This window comes from Rattus norvegicus, chromosome 15 (genome assembly GCF_036323735.1).
Source record: "Rattus norvegicus strain BN/NHsdMcwi chromosome 15, GRCr8, whole genome shotgun sequence".
NCBI lineage: Eukaryota > Metazoa > Chordata > Mammalia > Rodentia > Muridae > Rattus > Rattus norvegicus.
In genome coordinates, this window is record NC_086033.1 from 103,334,948 (window position 1) to 103,341,676 (window position 6,729).

At 42.9% G+C, this 6,729-nt stretch overlaps 1 protein-coding gene across 1 annotated transcript in view; it reads left to right on the forward strand.

Moving 5' to 3' along the window:
* Positions 1–6,729, forward strand: part of Hs6st3 (heparan sulfate 6-O-sulfotransferase 3) — a 719,306-nt gene that overhangs the window by 646,528 nt on the left and 66,049 nt on the right. The window lies entirely within an intron of this gene.

Genomic DNA, 6,729 nt, shown 5'->3' on the forward strand with positions numbered 1-6,729 from the left:
TTCAGTGGTTTGCTGCTGGCATTCCTATGTATTTGCCATATTCTGGCTGTGTCTCTCAGAAGAGATCTACATCGGGTTCCTGTCAGCCTGCACTTCTTTGCTTCATCCATCTTATCTAGTTTGGTGGCTATATATGTATGGGCCACATGTGGGTCAGGCTCTGAATGGGCGTTCCTTCAGCCTCTGTTCTAAACTTTGCCTCCCTATCGAGGGGCTGGATTCTTTTTTTTTTTTTTTTCTCGTTCTTTTTTTCGGAGCTGGGGACCGAGAGGGGCTGGATTCTTAACTGTGAAGTTCTTCTAGCACTCATACTCCCTCATTCCCCAAGGCCTTCCCTGGGCTTTGGACTCTGACCTCAGGTTCACTCCTGAGAGCTCCTCCTTCTGCAGAAACACTTTCCACTTCCCTCCACTGTGCCTCTTGTGCTCGCCTAATACACTGGAACCAAGCACATGACAAAGAATATGGAAATGTATTCAACCAAAGCTTTGTGTACTAAATATAGACTCGGAGTCTTAGGGAGCAAATTTTTCCCTTTTATGAGCATTGGCGGGTGTTTTACTATGAAACAGGCTTCAGAAAATGATGAGGACCTGTCCTATTTTAAAATGAGAGATCTGATGGGCAGCCAATGGTGTTGTAAAGGATGTGTTGCTGTTACTGAATTCTGAGCCACTCTTGACTTTTCCTTAATCATAGGATACAAACTCTCCCAAATTTTTACATATAATCTTTGAGCAGACACTCATAGGAGAAGAGTTTATTAGTTAATCAGAACCACAGCTCAGTCTCTGATTCATTCTTGGTTTTCTTTCCCCTCACCCCTAACAGGATAAAAAAAAAAAGAGTGAGAAAAATAGAGGTTACATTTCTGATTTATGATTTTCTTCTACTTTCTCACTCCTTGGAAAGGTAACAATTAATTATCTGCCAGAAAACACTTAGAAGCCTTAGTTCATGAAGGAAAACAAATGATTAAGAAGAAAATACATAATGCTAATAATTTTTTTTTTGTCGATGCTCCTTGGAAAGTAAATGTGACAATACGGTGTTAGTTGTCTTAAAAAGAGAAAACACAGAACCCGGATGTGGATGTGGCAATTTTCCAAGGCACTCATTATGTGTGCTAATTGTCTTTTCCTTGTTATTTCAATCCCTCGAGTAGGAAGAGTCTTAGCATATGTCTATTTTCCTCAGCTTTCTTCAGGCAGGGGCTCCCTGGGGGGCGTTGCCTGACAAAGTCGTTAAGTAGCGGTTTTATGAGCCTAGGTGGGGTCCCATTTGTGGATGACTGATGGCATGATCGCAGCTAATTGTTTGTGGGACTTGGGAAGTGTCTGACATCTTTCAGGGGAATCCCTGCGCCTGCAATCAATCCATCAGAAGGGCTGCCATTTTTCTTCAAGGATCATCTCCCTTTGGGGTGTCACAGAGAAATATTTCTGAGGCGACCTCGTACCAGCTTCCCTCTTTCTTCACTTCTGATGAAAGCCATCCCCCTTTGTCACCCAAATTTAATTTATAGTGACCAGACTATTGCTGGCTAGAATGCTTGCCCTTCAACAGGATTATTTGAGACCTCTTCTGGTTGCACTCGAGAAATTATGTCCCAACTTTGTCCCATTAGAACCCTGCTGCTCTGAGAGAATCAGTGCACTTAGCCAACAGGCACAGCACATGCCAACGGGAGCTTGCTTTTGAACAGAGCTAATTTGTGAGTAAGTTTTGTTAAGCACGTTCGATATTAGCATACCTTCGTGCAGAGTAAAATTATTACTCTATTGTTTGACCAGTGTAATCAAACGCTTTGAGATAAATAACTTAAAAAAGTTATAGCTAATAAATAACCGTCAACTTATAGACACCATCTATTATTACAGGAATCCTCAGGCACACATCATGTTGGCTTCTTGTCCCATATCAACAAGAAGATAATACTAGTTTTAGAGCAGGTAGTCAGAAACAAGTTTCAATAATCAATTCAATGGATTTTTTTTAAACAAGTATTTCCTATGCACTTCACGGCAGGACTATTTTAGTCACTATGGTGTTGCACACTGACAAATCCTCGAGCATCTTGGCACCCAGCCTTCAGATTTCAGAAAATGAAGACTGCTTCTGTCCGAAGCCACTTGACAGAAGCTGCACCCTCTTCACTGTTATGGGTGATTTGGGAAACAGTCTGACAGTTGCAGCCATGAAACTACAGTTTTGTTGTAAGGAAAAAATGACAAAATATAGAAATAAATTCTACCTTATTAAATAAATAAGGTTAAGACCTATTCTGCATCTTATTCCCAACCTCCAAGTCGGTATGACAACCTCTCAAGCCAGAACCATAAATTAAGCTGAACACTATAGACGTTGGAAAGAACAGACTTTGTTGAAATCTGTACTCGGATGATGAGTGCTAGTGAATGGGGAAGCAGTGGATGTGATGGGATCAGGATGAAGGGACTCGGTCAGAATCTGAGGACTGTTCATCGTGGCCCATGACAGTAAGGTTCACGCTACAACCCAAACTTTGGAGAGTCCCAAAGTTGGGAATGAAATGTTGAGGAGGCTAAAGGAGAGCTCTGGTCAGTAGATTCCTATCTGCCGGGTCTGACGTAGAGCCTTGTGTCACTAAAAGAAGCTAACTTTGAAATCCTATCACTTCCATATTCTTCCATACCCACTGGAAGCCATGATCTAGATGCTTTTCTTCTTTAGATATGTTTGAGCTGGACACTGGAAATAAGTGCCCTGAGATCGACCACCCTGTTTTCTGTTCTCCTCATTCCACCAGACACAGTAGACTCTTATATTCATGTTCTGCTCCCCAGGTCCGGAGGGAAAGATGCTTTCATTATTTTTCCAATCACCAGCCCTCGCCTCACTCCTTGTTTACCTCAACGGTGCTTGGATGGTCAGGCACACTTGCTTGCCATGCTGTCGCCATCCGTGACAGCCTTTGAAGACACAGATTAAGGCGAAGGGAAATGAATACTGTGCATGCAGGAGAGAGAATGCTTACTGTCACTCCCTCAGCTAGTTGACCGTGCAGAAAAGTAATTGCCAGCAGTGATTTGGGACCGGCATTTTGCAAGCAGTACATTTAAGTACATGCATAAGCCTTTCTTAGCAAATGATTACAAACTCTGTGTCACTTTCCTATTCTCATCTAGCTTTTTCTTCATTTTTGCCTCAGACACAGTTGTTAGGTTATGGAATCCTAACACAAATATTCAAATTCCGTTTCTTGTCTTCTCACCGTGGTGTGACAAAACTCGGGGAAAATGATTTCTTTCTGACCACATGAGTCACAATGCATGACAGGGGCAAAGCATCTTCCTACCACTCCACTTTCTTAGACACCAAGAGCACGTCCTTGAAAAGAAGCAGCTCATGACCTCCTCCAGTACTCTGCCAACCATGGCCGAGATTGTCTGAGCCACATATTTGAAATCTAAAATGACAGCATTCGTGCCACTTACACCATGACACCTGGCTTGGCTCACTTTTACTTGCTTGTGGACATCCACAGCCCTCGTCACACAAAGCTCCAGAGCTGTACCTCAAGATGAGTGAACAGAAAACATAATTTGGAAAGCTCTGCCCCAGAAATGTGCCAGGTTGACAATGTCAAAGCTCTGAGATGCCGGTGTTGCGACTGTCCCTCACCATGCCCTGGATAAGGGCTGCCTTGAGAAACCCTCACTTCCAGGTAGCCAAACCAACACAAACACCACACACACACACACACACACACACACACACACACACACACACACAAAGCTTTTATTTAAGGCATGGGACTTGGAAGGATCATTTCCGTATAGGATGGAAACACTTATTTTCTTTACAAGACACCTTAGCTGCCTTCACGGAAACAGCGGAGAGAGTTAAAGGGCCATTAGATAGACCATTGAGCACAACCCCAGCTTAAAAGACCCAAACAAAAAAGAGGCCTTTAATGCAGACATACATTCTGTTCATCCTAGGACCACAGGATTGCTGACACGTTGTTTTGGAAGAGTCGTTTAAGGCCTCTAATCAATCACCCATTATTAATATTTATTACTGTTCTGATGAAATCCCCGGCATATATTTACTTCCTAAAGGTTGGTGATAAAAGCAGATAAACACATAGACGATTAGTCTTCGGGGGCCTTTTCTATGTTTAATTTGTGTCTTACTCCTGACTCTGTGTGCGTGCGTGTGAATGCTCACGTGTGCGCCCTAGTTTTCCCTGAAAAAAGTAAATTACTACTCCACGCTAGCCCCTTCTTATTTGGAGCTGCACAATGACTTCATTAAGTTAATTATGCCAGCAATTAAAAAGGATCTAGTTATTCGAGAACAGTTATTGAGAATGAATTGTTCCTTAATGCGTCTACACATGGGTTGGTTTAATGGGAGAGGAAGAAGTCTGTAGGTCAGTGCAATATTTCTTGTTGCATTTGGCTGTCAGTGGCTTTCGCTCCTGCCCTTGAAAGGCTCAGAAGCACCAGATAAACCACACCGCACCAGTCTCTATCTTTCTTATGGGTATTAGGGACAGAGATTCTCGCTAACTTTCAGTCTGTGAGTTATGGACCGGCCATTTACTGTACAGAATAAAAAAAAAACTGTGCAAACCATGTGTGCACAGTTATTAACTCTGAATGTTGACTTTCCTACCCAACGCCACCTGCTCATTTGTAAGAACCAGACTGGCGCTCCCGTGGATAGACTTAATAATTGAAAATGGAGCCTGATTGTGTGTTTTGCCGTTCACCACTCCTCAAACAACTTCGCTTGCGCGTAACTTTAATACTTCTATGCTCTCATTTTTTTTAAAATGACTATGAACTTAACACAAATATTAAGTCAGACCTAACACGTTCGTGTTTCCTTTACGTGGCTGCCTTCTGGAACCAAGTGGCTTTTAATTGGATATTATATTCATTCGACATGAGTGACAGTTCTGTAAGACACACATTTGCCTGCAGCACTATGCAAAAAAAAAAAAAACACCTTTAATGCACAGTGTTTGGTTTTCTTAGTTGTGTAATGGAAGGAGCTATTGAAGTGGGGCTGGTGTGTTCTGTGGCATACAGATACTGGTCGTTTACTTAATAATAACTATCCAAAGTTGGTATGAATTTGAAACATGGTGACATTTAGTGTGCGTGAGTTGGAATGTGAGATCTGTGGTCATCCGATCGTCTCCTGAACGTTTCCCATTGACGGTAAAACAGGAGCTTAGAAGCCGAGTTTGCAAAAATGCACTGGACTCCTCTTGAGTCCGAGAGGCAAGATGGAAACCTGGCGCCTCTGCCTTTGTTTGCCGTGCGTCTCCCTTACTTGGGCTGCAGGCACTGAAATGAGTTATTGTCTTTAACCTCCCCTCTTCAGCAGCCTTAAATTACAAGAAGAACAGAACATCTCCAGACAACATGGCCACCACGCACATGGGTAATTACTCGTGAGGGTAAGCTTCACCCTAGCACAGAAGTCCTTATCTCACAGGGACCAGACTAGCATCCTCAGCAATAGACTGACTAATAGATTAACAGTGTATGGCACATCTATGCACGGATTTCACTCAACTCTAAGTGAAAATGAAATTATGCAACTGTTTGGTCAATGGAATGAACTGGGAAATAATATATTAAGCAAGTTAACCTGGGCTCAGAGAGACAAAGGCTATATGTTCCTTCTGGCATGTAGATCCTAGCTTTAAAAGGTTTTGGCTTCCGGGCTTACTTTGGAGGACCTATCAAGGTGGTAAGGTTTCAAAATGAAACAGTGGTGGGGAGAAGAGGTGTTGTGTGTGTTTGGTGGAAAGTACTTGAGACCCTGAGATGGAAGGTAGGGGATGGATACTGGAAGTAGGATCAGTAGACAGAGTAGGGAGGAGGAGTGGGGCGGAATAGGAGTAGGGGGAAAATTCCCCAAAACTAAGGGCATAAGAAAAGCTACTTTGTAAGCGAATGCAAAATACACGAATGAAGAAAGGACTTTGGACAGTCCCATGTGGGGGAATATGGCTAACTCAAGACGACACAGAGGATGAAACCAAAGTTAGAGTCTCGGAGACAGAATATCTTTGAAGGAATCAGAGTCTTCCGAGGCCTCCAAAACCATATAGGCTATTCACATCGCTCAAGGCGGCCTGCCAGAACTAGATGCCACACGGTGAACCCCGTTCCTGATGATGTTTTGGTTGCAGATTAAAACCCAGCTGGCTAACTTTCATGGTGATAGAAGCTACAAGTATCCAACCTGCTGGAAGGAAAGGCAGCAACACTGTTACTCAGTTGTGTACTGTGATACAACTGAAGTTTCTGGCAAAACATGCGGTGCCTGTTACAGAAGTAACAGCTTACAGATTGCTTATGAGAGGCCTACTACTTCACAGGAAGGAATTCACGCACGAGACTATCAACCTGGTCAAATCCCATGGATAGAGAACTTGTATTAAAGCTAGCACGCCGACCATTGATTTTCTAGATAGTCCCGCCAAACTATCTTCTAAGTTTTATGGCCAAAGATTAGTGCCACTTTTAGACTTGATCAGAGAATCTTACTTTTACAGTGACTTGTAGTAAATGCAGATTTCCGACTGCTCAGAATGCTGCAAATAAGTAACTCGGCATTAAATTGGACATCTCTCTAGCCCACTTCAAGACGAAGAGAACACCACAGACAAAGGGCAAGAGAGAAAGTAAGAGCCACTGATGGGAGAGGTGATTTGGAGTGCCA